The 13,094-nt window shown below is 49.6% G+C and overlaps 1 protein-coding gene across 2 annotated transcripts in view; it reads left to right on the plus strand.

Moving 5' to 3' along the window:
• Positions 1-2,874: 2,874 nt before the first annotated feature.
• Positions 2,875-13,094, plus strand: part of Gramd1b (GRAM domain containing 1B) — a 114,876-nt gene continuing 104,656 nt past the window's right edge. The window contains exon 1 of one of the 2 annotated variants that reach the window (XM_013009656.1): positions 2,875-2,952. The gene's annotated coding sequence lies outside the window, so the exon portion shown is untranslated. The remainder of the gene's footprint in view (positions 2,953-13,094) is intronic. The other variant, XM_013009657.1, reaches the window with a different exon arrangement.

Here is a 13,094-nt window from a genome sequence, read left to right on the forward strand (position 1 = left end):
GAGAGAGCCCGGCGCCCAGGCGCTGCCCTGGGGACCAGGTCGGCCGCCCTGAGCTCCACCCTCGTCACCGTCTCCCCGCCCGGGACCAGGCGCTCCCGGTTAGAGACACTGCCTAGACCTAGGGCTTCGCGGGGTCATCGCTGGGCGGTGGGAGGGGACGACGAATCTTGGGACTAAAGTCGTTTGTCGTGACTTGTCAGTTTCCCCTCCAAAGAAGGACCCTAAAAGCAGACCCTAAAAGGTGACAACAGAACACCAGATACCGGGTAATCTGTGAAGGGTTGGCGCGCACTTGGCTCAGGGTTCTGGACATCCGAGAGCGTGGCGCTGCGCGGTGCTTGGCACGTGGGGAGGGCCTCCCCGCCCTCCTCGCCCATCTGGCGGGGTGCGGCGCCACACGCCCAGGGTCCTATTTCGTGAGAGGCCGAGGTGGAAGGATGGCGAGTTTGAGGCCGCTCTGAGCTATGTACTTAGTACCAGGCCCAACGCGGGGGGCGAGACAGAGCAAGCTGCCTTCAGGGGGACTCACCCTTGTGGCCTCAATAACTCCTAATTACTTCCCCCAAACCCCCACCTCCAGATAAGGGAATTCCGCTTCTCACCCGAGAACATGTAGGAGACACCTAGACAACATAGCTGTGAGATGGCCTAATGAAGAAGTGGGGAAACGGTGACTGGCAGGCGGTCAGATTGATGTCTGCCAAAGGGCTCAAGTTTTGATTCATGGAAAATGCTCTGCAACCCCCGAGCAGGTGGCGCACACCTGTAACCCTAGCTAGTTGGGAAGCAGAGGTCTGAGGATCGACGGTTTGAAGCCAGCCTTGGCTGGAACGTCCACGAGACTCTAATCTTTAATAAACTACCCAGAAAAAGTTGGAAGTGGCGCTGTGGCTCAGTATGACATTAGCCTTAAGCACAGAAGAGACACAGGGAGAGCACCCAGGACCTGAATTCAAGAAAAACACACACACAAAGCACTGAAACCCAAGGGGTTAGTGGCTCTCCCCTGTAATCCTAGCAACTCAGGAGGCTGAGATTTGAGGATCCTGATTTGAAGCCAGTCTCTGGAAAGTCCATGAGACTCTTATCTACAATTAACCACCCAAAAGCAGAAGTATAATTGTGGCTTAAGTGGTAGAGCAGCAGCTTTGAGTGGAAAATCTAAGGGACAGATCCCAATTCCTGAGTTCAAGCCATGGAACTTGCACATACACACAGATGTGTTGAGATCCTATATGCAGAAGTGTTTTTGCTCTTAAAAATATACAAATAGGATTCAACTAAATGAGGAGCTATGGTTGATTCTAGAAAATATGAAGACATACCTTCAATATATGAGTGGCAGCTACTCCTTTCTCTTCTGGGTAATTGGGTGCAAGCATGTCTGGGTGCAGGCCCACGGCCTGACGAGTTATATCAGTTGGCTTATTTAGAGTCATTGTCATACCTGCCGTGTGATTAACGTGACATTTTGTTATTTCTGGTTGTGTAGCCCTCTGAGCTCAGGAAATAAGGCAGTAGAACTTGCTGGGACTAGCTTTTGGGATTAGAACTTGGAACAAACTACCAGCAACAACAACATGTAAAAAGAAAATAGATAATTAGTGTCTGCATGTCTTCCAAAATTACTTAGCCCAAACCGGTTGAGGTAATTGTTCAAAACCCAGACTGAAGACCAGAGTCTCTGACCTGCTGAATGTAGATGGAAAGTCAGAAATTGGGGGTGGAGGGAGGGCAGGGAAAGACAAGGGATGAGGGCTTTGGGTAGTGGGCCACTGCAGCTTGTCGCTCTAGGGGACATGAATTTCCTCTGTGCCTTCATCCTTCCCCGGCCATTCTGTTTCTACCTGTCCTTCCTGATGGCTCAGTTTGGCAGGTGGACAGCTAGAGGGTATTTTCACCCCGAGCCTTCGGGTTTCTGTGAGGCTCCCCTGTGACCTTGAGCCATGCCTCCCACGGGCTGTGTGCAGCCTGGCAGGCCGCGTTGTTCTGGTGACTCGTCTGCAGATAAAGGACGGCTTTCTCTTGGTTCTCCATCTTTTCCCTGATTCTTGGAGGAAGGAAGACCTGTTTCAGGTTTCACGCAGCACAGTTGCCGGTGGAGTGCCCCCATATTTGACTTGTTTGTAAGGCTCACCGCTCTGCTTGTGAGAGGCGCAGGGAGTGTGGCAGAGCCAAAGCCCGTGTCCTTGTTTGGAGGGGGGAGTGAGGCTGAACCAGGGCCTTGAGCCTGCCCGGTAGGCTCTCTACCAATGGAGCTGTGTTCCCAGCCCTTTCCACTTTGGTGATTTTCGAGATAAGTTCGCCTTTTTTTTTTGTATAGACTGGTCTGAACATTGATCCTCCTGTTGATACTTCCTGCCTGTAGTTGTGGATGACCGGCATGCGCCACCACACCCAGCTGTTACTGATTAAAACGGGAGTCCTGAGCTTTCTGCTTGGCCTGGCCTTGTTTTTCCATTCTCCCAATATCTACTTCCCAGGTGGCTGGGATTATCAGGTGTGAACCAGTAAGCCTAGCCTATGTCTGGCCACTCACACTCTTCTTAACACACAGCAACGGGAAGATGCAAAGGGGCCTGTGATTGGTCATTAAACTAAGGAAGTCATCAGTACTGGATAGGGTTAACTAGATAGGGTTACCAGACCCATAATTCCTTGAGGGAGGAGACAGAGTCCTACTCGGTGCCAAGTTTTCTTAAAGCACCTTAAATGCTTGATCACCTTTAATCCTCTCAACAAACTCAAGCGAAGAAACAGCCTGGAACCTGAAGTTCAGAGATTAACTGGCTCCTGGTCAAACAGCAACAAGGCTGGAATTTGAACCATGTTCTTCTGATCCTAAAGCTTGAGTTCTTCATCGTTCCTCTGAGGCATCTCTCCCGGGCTTGGAGGTGGTGGGCCCCTGCATGCTCGTGAAGGAACTGAGTGTGAAGGAGTTGGTCGTGGAAGGTAGGAACTGAGACAGGACAGCAAGCAGGCTGCTGAAACGATTGTGTGTGTGTGTGTGTGTGTGTGTAGGCGATACTGATGACACAGGTGTACTGCCTGTCAGAAGCAGCCAGCCTTTGGCCGTTGATGTGGTTTTAGATTAGAGTCCCTGGTGGAAGCTGAGGTGGTGGAGACGTACTGTGGTGGGTTGATTCACGCTGGCCAGCTTCCTTCCTCTGTGGGAGCTGGTCTTTCGAGAGTTTCCATGCGGTTGGATACTCAGTTGTGCCAGTTATATGCTACGCAAGAGCCTGGCGTGAGCGTGGGCCAGTTCCCAGGGGGTAAGTCTGCCCTTCTTGGTCAGTTCAGTTTTCCTCGTGGTGCTGCCGGCCCACTCGGCCTTCATGGAAGCGTCTGAGCGGCCAAGCTGCCAAGATGGAACTTTTTTTTTTTTTACTTTTTTTTTTGGGTCCGGTCATGGGGCCTGAACTCTGGGCCTGGGCGCTGTCCCTCAGCTCTTCAGCTCAAGGCTAGCGCTCTACCACTTGAGCCACAGCACCACTTCCGGCTTTTTTGTTTTTGCTTATGTGGTGCTGAGGAATCGAACCCAGGGCCTCAGGCATGCAAGGCAAGCGCTCTACCACTGAGCCACCTTCCCAGCCCCCAAGATGGAACTTTTTTGAGCCTGTTAAGATGCAGAACCCAGCTGGCCTGGAGAGCCCCGCGTGCCTGCCGGGCTGCTGTGTGCCCACGAGCTTTAGGGATTTTCCTGAGGCCCTTTCTTGGCATTCTTGGCCAAGGTCCATGTGTGCCTTGTTGCAGTGGGGGGGGGGGGAGACCTGGAGGAGAATATAGCTTGTGATTGTCTTGGGGACCTGGGAGCTCGTTTACCACAGCGTTGGAGCTGGTGGAACTTCGAGGAGAGCGTGCAGCCTTTCTCAGAGATACAGAACAGGAACACGTAGGCGGTTTGTCTGATCTCGTCTTGTCTTTCTTTTCTTCTGCTTTTCGTGTTAATATTGTGGCTTGAGCTCAGGGCCTTGCTTGCTCATTGCTGGCCCTTTCCCAGTTGGGCCACAACTCCAGCTCAGCTTTTGGCTGGCTAATTAATTGGATAGTAAGTCTCAAGAGTTTTTCTGCCAGGTCTGGCTTTGAACCAGGATCCTCTAGGTCTCAGCCTTCTAAATAAGTAGCTAGGATTATAGACATGAGCCCGTGGCACCCAGCCTGGCTTCTGAGAGAAAGGTGTCAGCGGAAAGATGTCAGACAGTGGTCTGCCACCCCTGGGCCACCACAAGCAGCCACATGCCACCCCCTGCAAGTGATTCAAATGCTCTGCTTTCTATGGTTCTGGCTTTTCAGTTCTAACGGCATAGTCCAAATTCATCGCTGGGGAAATATTCTGTATTGGAGAAGACTAGTGGGCAAAATTCAGTCACTGGTGTCTTGTCAGATAGGGTGAAGCGTTTTATATCCTTTGCACAGCCTGACTGAGCAATACTCCCCGGCCACTCTGATCTCTAAATGTGGCAAGGAAGGGAAGCTGCCGGCAGGTCTGGGAGGCGGAGCTGGTCTCCAGCCTTAACTAGGCCTCTCACGTCTTACTTAGCCCAGCCCACCTCTCTAGTGTCCTTTGCCCCCTGGCCTGGTACCTCTACGCCAAATTCTGGCCACAGAGCTTCTAGATGCTTCTGGTTGGAGGGAGGAAATGATGTGGCTGAGGGAAGGTATAAGAACACAGCAAACAGCCCACATGTTTTCCACCTACCCCACTTTTGCAGCAATGGAAAAAAGCATTAGCCTAGGTTCCTGCCCAGTTTGTGGGTGACAACTGCTCTGATTTGAATGGGACTATGTGTCTTGGAAGCCAGGCTGGAGTTGGATCCTCAGGGGTCCAGCTGGTACCAAGAGGGTGGAGACCTAGTTCAACTTTGGTGTTTCAAGGTGAAGTCTTTGGGAAATGCTTAGAATTTGATGAGATCATTAGACGGGGGAGCTCATAATTGGGTCATGGTGGCTTTTTATGAGAGCCAGGCACCTGCCCAGTGGCTCACAGCCATAATCCCATCTACTCTGGAGGCTGAGATCTGAGAAGCACAGTTAAAAGCCAGCCTTGGCAGGAAAGTCCCGGAGACTCTTATCTCCAATTAATCACCCAAAAGCCAGAGGTAGAGCTGTGGTTCAAGTAACAAGCAAAAAAGAAAACAACAAAACAACAACAAAAATACCTCAGAAACAGTGCCCAGGTTCCAAGTTCAATCTCTAGAACCAAAAGAAAAGAGTCAGGGGGAGGGGGAGACCGGAGGGGAGAGGGGCAGGGGCCAGCTGGGTGACACACCTGCTCCCTGACTGGCCTGTGCTGCCCTGGGCCACCTCTGGATTCTGTTAGCCAGAAGCCATCAGGAGTGGATGTGAATCCTGAAACCTGAAGAACTTTGAGGTAGATAAAACCTTTTTTAATTTTTTGATGCTTTATTGTAAAGGTGATGTACAGAGGGGCTACAGTTATGTGAGTCAGGTAATGAATCCATTTCCTTTTGACCAGCGTGGCCCCTCCCAGGTTTACCCCTGCCGACTTCCCTCCCCTGCCCCAGCTGTACAGTTCATTTCCATGTCTGGTGGGTGTCACTGCTGAGTTGGTTCATTCTTTGTCTTACCACTTCTGTGCTTCCCCTCCCCAAATTAGATAAACTTACATACAATGTAAGTAAAACTTTCTTAAAAAATAGCTCCGGGGCGCTGGTGCTCACACCTATAATCCTAGCCACTAAGGCTGAGATCTGAGTGGGATTTTGTTTTTTTGTTTGTTTTTTGCCAGTCCTAGGGCTGGAACTCAGGGCCTGGGCACCGTCACTGAGCTTCATTAGCTCAAGGCTAGCACTCTACACATGAGCCATAGCGTCACTTCCAGCTTTTTCTGTTTATATTGGCACTGAGAAATCTAACCCAGGGCTTCATACATGCTAGACAAGCGCTCTACCACTAGGCCACATTCACAGCCCCGAGGCTGAGATCTGAGGATCACGGTTCAAAGCCAGCCTGGGCAAGAAAGTCCATGAGACTCTTATCTCCAATTAACCACCAGCAAACCGGAAGTGGTGCTGTGGCTCAAGTGGTAGAGCACTCGACTTGAGCTGAAGAACTAAGGGACAGTGCCTGGGTCTGAGCTCAATTTTTTGTCAGGACTGACAAAAAAATAAAATAAAATAAAATCAGCATGCCTTTGTGATTTTGTTACAGTAACAATAACAGAAGAAAAAAAAACAACGTAAAACAGCAATCCTTGGGTATTTGAGCCACTAATTAGAAAAGTACAGGAAGACAGGATAACATTTTGGAGACTACCAAGGTCTGCCAGTTCGTTGTCTTAAATCATGTTGGGTCTAATAGCAAAAGCTAGCTAAAATTTGGGGTACTCGGAAAGCAGTTTATAATTTTAACACAACTTGGATGTCTACACTCCCTTCTATCACCATTTTCCCCTTCCTGGGATTGGGCTGTGAGCCTCTAATCTAATTACTGGGTGGCTCTGGTGGTGGGCTTAGGGCCTGCCCTGGGACCCCGTCCCTGTTATGAACTCACTCAGTCGCTCTGGGTTCAGATTCCGTGGGTTTAGGAGCTGTGTGACCACAACTGGGGATAGAGGCCAAGTCTGTGTCCTACCACAGACCACTCCCTGTCTTCGATCATGATTCCAAAGGACCAAATGGTTCCAAGACACTGGCACATGACTGGAGTCCCACTTGGTCATTAATGATTAATCTGTCCTTCCTTGTATCCTGTGGAAACATCTCTGGTTCCAGGTTACTCAGATTTGCACTGCCCCATTTCATCTTGTCTGGTTCTGAAAGCATACATGGTCTCAGTATAAGCCTTCGCCTCTTCTGTGGTCTGCTACATTGAGCTAAGAGACAGTATTTCCCTCCTCTTCCTCTCTTGTGCTGGTACTGCGCTTGAACTCAGGGCCTAAATGTTGTTCCTTGGCTTTTTCGCTCCAGGTTGGTTCTTTACCACTTGAGTCATAGCTTCCCATCTGGCTTTTTGCTGCTTAATTGGAGATAAGAGTCTCATGGAATTTTCTGCCTTGGGCTGGCTTTGAACTGTGATCTTGAGATCTCATCCTCCTGAGTGGATTGGATTACAGGTGTGAGCTAGCAGTCATCCCTTTTAATTAATTAATTAGTTATTATTATTTTTGCTGGTCCTGGGACTTGAACTCAAGGCCTGGGTGCTGTCCTTGAGATTTGTTTTTTGCTCAAGGCTAGCACTCTACCACTTGAACCACAGCACCACTTCCAGCTTTTTCAGAGTAGTTTATTGGAGATAAGACTCTTGTGGCCTTTCCTGCCCAGCCTGGCTTCAAACTGTGATCCCCAGATCTCAGCCTCCTGAGTAGCTAGGATTACAGGTATGAGCCACTGGTGTCTGGCTCTCCCTTTTATTTTTATTCACTTGTTCTTTTTGTTGTTGTTGGTGGTGGTCGTGGGTCCTGAACTCTGGGCCTGGGCACTGTCCCTGAACTCTTCAGCTCAAAGCCAACACTCTACCACTGGAGCCACAGCGCCACTTCCAGGTTTTTCTGCTTATGTGGTGCTGAGGAATCGAACCCAGGGCCTCAGGCATGCAAGGCAAGCGCTCTACCACTAAGCCACCTTCCCAGTCCCCACTTGTTCTTTTTATGGAGAAGCCTGGTGGTGGCTGTCCAGGGGTCATTAGCCTGGGCTCCAGCGTTATCCAGGGGCCAATTATCAGTAACAGCACACATTTCTTTCACGAGATCCATTCCTGGGGTTTTAGAAGCTCTGACCAGAACTGGAACTGGAATCAGGAAAAAAAAAAAAAAAGACCACATCCTTGCTATTCTAATAGCCCAGGCAGTTTGTGAAACAAGGACCGAAAATAATTTCCAGAGTTCTGCTTCTGGAGTAGTGGACGGGAGGACGGAGGGGGGTCTCCGGAGTCCGGGGCAGAGCTCTGGCAGGTGCGCATGCCCTTAGCTGCTGTCATGGCCACCCGTTTCCCAAACATAGCAGCCAGGCCAGGCCGACCTCGGGACACCTGCCTTGTCCTCGCCAGCATTCATCTCCCAGCTGGGTCACTGCACTTGAGAGTCCTTCTGACCTTTGGGTGGCACTCCAGGGTTGGAAGGATTCCTGGGAGCGGAGAGGGATCATCTCATCACCAGGAATGGGCTGCCCTTCGCTCGGTCACAACAGTGTGTCTGCCCCCGGGTCTGACATGAGAAATCACGTTGGAAAAAAAAGGCAAGTCCTCCAGGAGGACTTAGCTACGTCTCGCTGTGTTTTTGAGCCATACTTTGTAGAATGCTTTACCTGACATCTACTGGGGATCCTGCCCCCTCCCCAGCTCCTTTCCTCTTGCCGTGTCCTCATTGGAGATGGACCAATAAGTTGGCTGCTGGCCATGCTTGATGACATTCCTTTAGAGACTCAGAGTCCTCAGGGCTGTTGCTTTCAGATTTTGAGGAAAGCCTTGGCTTTGTTCTGCCAGTTGCTGGACCTTTTCCAGAGAGCTCTGTGAACCCCTTCGTGGAGGCTTTGCATGGGGTGGCCTGCCCATTGTAAAAGGTTTCTAAAAGAGCGCTTTCTCTCTCCCTCTCTCTCTCTCTTTCAGATTACTTCCCTCAATACCTCCATTAATGTCCAGACTCTGTGTGTCTGTGTGTACTGAAAATTGAACTCAGGACCCTGGGCTTTTTCCACTCATAGCCAGTACCCTACCACTTGAGACATACTCATTTCCAGCTTTTTGCTGTTAATTGGAGATAAGATTCTCACTGATTTGTCCACTTGGTCTGGCTTTGAACCACAGTCCTCAGATCTCAGCCTCCTGAGTAGCTCATCACCCAGTGAAAAGACCAGGATATAAAGAACAGCATTTACAGTGAAAGGCCCTGCTTGGCCGGAGAGGCATTGTCATTTTCCCTTGGCCTTGCTTCCTCCCCCTCCTCTGCCACTGTCCACACCTGGCTCTGCACTTCTCAGAACACACAGCTTCCATGTTTGTTTTCAAGGATGAATGGGTTCCACAGTGCCATTTTGGCACCCTCCAAGCTGGTCAGTGGCCGGTGAAACCAGCATACAGATCCTTAACTCACCTGTGCTGTCTTCTCCTTTGTTGTTGTTGTTGTTGTTATTGTTAGTAGTTGTGGGACCTGAACTCAGGACCTGAGTGCTGTCCCTGAGCTATTTTGTTCAAGGCTAGTGCTGTACCACTTTGAGCCACAGCACCACATCCAGTTTTCTGGTGATTAATTGGAGATCAGAGTCTCATGGACTTTCCTGCCTGGCTGGCTTGGAACTGTGATCCTCAGATTTCAGTCTCCTGAGTAGCTAGGATGACAGCTAGGTGAACCACTGGTGCCCAGCTGTCCTCTCCAGTTCTTGGGAGCTCATGTTTGCCCAGGATGCAACCACATCCTGGCTTTGAGCTGATGGCATTCTGTCCACACTCGTCTGCCTTTCAGGGCAGTTTCTTCTGGAATGGCCGCCCAGGACCAGCCTTGGAGATCAGCGTGGGCCGCTGGTCATTGTGCAGAGAGGCAGCATGGGAAGGAGGCTTTGCTTCTGCTGCTTTCTTCGCCCTGGTCCTGGGCCAGTTACTTAATCTGCCTGGCCTTGGTGGTATTGCCTTCCTTCCTCCTTCCTTCCTTCTTCCCACTTATGGGAGCCACTGGTCCTGGAACTGAAGCAGGCAGGTGCGCTACCACTTGAGTCAAGCTCTTAGCTCTTTTTGCTTTGTTTTTCTGGTGGGGTCTCTCATGCCGTGCCTGTGCTCTTCCTTCTCGGGCTCCGGGATGTCTTTCCCCACTTAAGGATGATTACACATGTATAGTAATTTATCACGTGGACGTAGAGATTGATGTCGTTCCCCACTTAAGGATGATTACACATGTATAGTAATTTATCACGTGGACGTAGAGATTGATTACACATAGTCCCTGTGGCCTCCGGGCAGAAGCGGGACCTCACAGACTCACTGTGTCCTTCACTAGGTCTAAGCTATGAAGTCAGTTCATTTTATTCAGCGCCGACAAAGCTCTTCACATGGAACATAGTTGGAGCGGGAGCAAACGTGTATTTAGGGAATGAATGAATGCTCACACAATGAAAGCATCGAAGGAAAGTCAGTTTTCATGGAATGCTAGTGTAAATCATTTTCTGAAGCAAGACGTCCTCTCTGAGCCGAATAATTATCATCCGTTTGCCGTTTGTGTAAATCTGAGTTATTACATGTTGGCTTCTGTGTCTGTTTTAGATCTGTTGGTTTCTTTTCTGGTGTTGCTTTGATCTGTTTGTGTCCCCATCGGCCTGCAAGTGCCAGGGGCCTGAGGCTACTGCTCTTACAACTGCGTGAGAGGAACTGACCTCTCCTCAAAGAAGGCTCTGGCCAGAGCATATTTACAGTAACATGTTGGGAACTGGAAGTGGAGTGGTGGCTCAAGTAGTGGAATACCAGCCTTGATTGAAAAAGCTCAGGGTCCTGAGTTCAAACCCAATGCCAGTGTGTATGTGTGTGCACTTGCACATGTGTGTACCCATGCACACAATAAATAGCTACACACACAACACATTAGGAGCCGTATTTTTCTAATATGTGACCTAGGGCTCTGGTACAATGTACAAGTATTGACTAGGTTCCTCCATCCAATAATAGCAATAATAATAATAAAATCAACCATGGCAACTTTGGATAGTGTTTATTTTTGGAGCTGTGGTTGCTATGGTAACAATTCTTTTCTCATCGTCTGCTTCCAGGTCAGGCAAATAGTCTTTTATTTCTCTTACAGAGAAGAAGGATTTTGGAGTAAATGCCTTCTTCCTTCTACCTCTCCCTTGGCCCAGTGAACTTAAAATATTTATAAAATTCGTGCTGTGTGCCAAGTATTATTCTTGAGATCAGAAACAACAGTGATCAAAATAAGTAGTAGATTTCACATCTTGCTGGATATCAACAAATTAACAATGCAATATTGTCTTCATTTGTTTAAAAGCAAGTTACTTGGCCAGGCGCCTGTGGCTCACGCTTCTAATCCTAGCTACTCAGGAGGCTGGGATCTCAGCTTGAAACCAGCCAGGCAGAAAAGCCTGATACACTGATCTCAAATTAACGAGCAAAAAGGCAGAAGTAGAGGTGTGGCTTAAGTGGTAGAGTGCCAGCCTTTGAGCAGAAAGGGGAGGGGGAGAGGGAGAGAGAGTGGAGAGTGGGAGAGCATGAGCTCGAACAAGCTAAGGATTAGCACTCAAGCCCCAGTACTGGGACACACAAACACACACACACACAAGCAAATTACCTGAGCACCTCACTGAAAGGGAGTTGGTTTGCTTCCTAAAATCCAAAATCCAGAGTTGTAAGAGGCAGAGTTTTGTCCACGGCTTTGAAGGAAGCCATAGAACTAGCTAGGGAGCTGGCTGGCTGTGTGAGGCTGCCCCTCCCCCATGGTTAATCGGATTTAATTTGATTTGCCGGGGACATCTGGAATGCAGACAACATTTGTTCCTCCTGCGTTGTCCGGGGCCTGGGGAGCTGGTGGGGTTAAGCTGGGTCTGTCTCTGCGGCTGTCAGATGCCTACACAGAGGCTGCCCTGGTGTGAGGGGTGGCCTTGGGGAGCCAAGGCTCTGCGGGGAGAAACGGCCTTGGATCACCCACAGTGCGAGAGCCTGGAAGGCAGGCAGTGCGGGAGGTGTGGGGCGGAGACGACGCGTGGCCTTGGACTGGCAGAAGAGGGTACCATGTGGGCACAAGTGACACCAGTGCCAGCACATTGTCACAGCCTCCATCTGAGAGCCCTTGTCCTTTCAAAGCCTTCGCCAGCCTTGGGCTCAGGGGAGACAGGGACGAGGCCCCGGGGCCCCCCACAGTCTCCTGTACACACCTCTTCGAATGACAAGCTCAGGGCACAACTGTCTGGCTGTCCCTTAGTCAGTTGTCCCTACAACCTATGGGTCGGATATAGGAACGAGGACGGCCACTGGTCCTTAAGGAACTGAAACTCTGACACGTGGCCCACTTCCGAGTTGCTAAGCAGTGACAGAAATCTGTGTAGTGGCTCACAGCTGTAATCCTGGCTACTGAGGGGGCAGAGATTGGGAGGATCAGAGGTTCAAAGCCAGCACTGGCAAAAAATGAGGGAGATCCCCATCCCAACAAGTGAGCTGGACATGTGCTGTAATTCCACTTCTGAGACAGGCACAGGGAGAAGATACACATTTCACCTGAGGGCAAAAGGGGCAAGACCCTGTTCAGAAAATGATTAAAGCAAAAAGAGAACCAGAGCCAGCCAGTGGCTCACGCCTATAATCCTAGCTACTCTGGAGGCCGAGATCTGAGGATCATGGTTCAAAGCCAGCCTGTTCAGGAAAGTCCATGAGATTCTTACTTCCAGTGAACCACCAAAAAACTGGAAGTGGTGCTGTGGCTCAAAGTGGTAGCGTGCTTGCCTTGAGCAAGAGAGCTCAGGGACAATGCACATGACTAACCGGAAAGAAAAAAGAGAGAGAGCAACTCATTCTTGTAATCCTAGGTACTCAAGAGACTGAGATCTGAGGACCAAGGTTCAAAGCCAATCTGGGCAAACAAATCCAAGAGACTCTTATCTCTAATTAACCAGCAAAAAGCTGGAACTAGAGACATGACTCAAGTGGTAGCAAGAATGAGGTCCTGAGTTCAAACCCAAGTACCACTAAGGAAAAGATGCAAAGTCTGGTGCCAATGGCTCATCTCTGTAATCCTAACTATTTAGCTAACTACTCAGGGGGCTGAGATCTGTGGATTGTGGTTCAAAGCCAGCCTGGGCAGAAAAGTGCCCATGAGACTCTTATTTCCAGTTAACCACTCAAAAACTGGAAGTGGCACTACAGCTCAAGTGACAGAGCACTAGCCTTGAGCACAAAGAGGCTCAGGGACAGTGCCCAGGCTGAGTGCAAGCCCAACAACCAACAACAATAACGAGAAGAGGGAAAATGAGAGAGAGAGAGAGAGAGAGAGATCACTCATAATTCATCTCTATTTCTTTTCTTTTTATTTTTAATTTGGATTTTTTTAAATTGTGAAAATACCATACAGAGGGGTTACAATTACATGAGCAAGGTAATGAGTACATTTCTTATCAAGCATTGTTGCCTCCTCCTTTGTTTCCCCA

The sequence above is a fragment of the Dipodomys ordii genome, unplaced genomic scaffold, assembly GCF_000151885.1.
Source record: "Dipodomys ordii isolate 6190 unplaced genomic scaffold, Dord_2.0 Scaffold10, whole genome shotgun sequence".
Lineage (NCBI taxonomy): Eukaryota > Metazoa > Chordata > Mammalia > Rodentia > Heteromyidae > Dipodomys > Dipodomys ordii.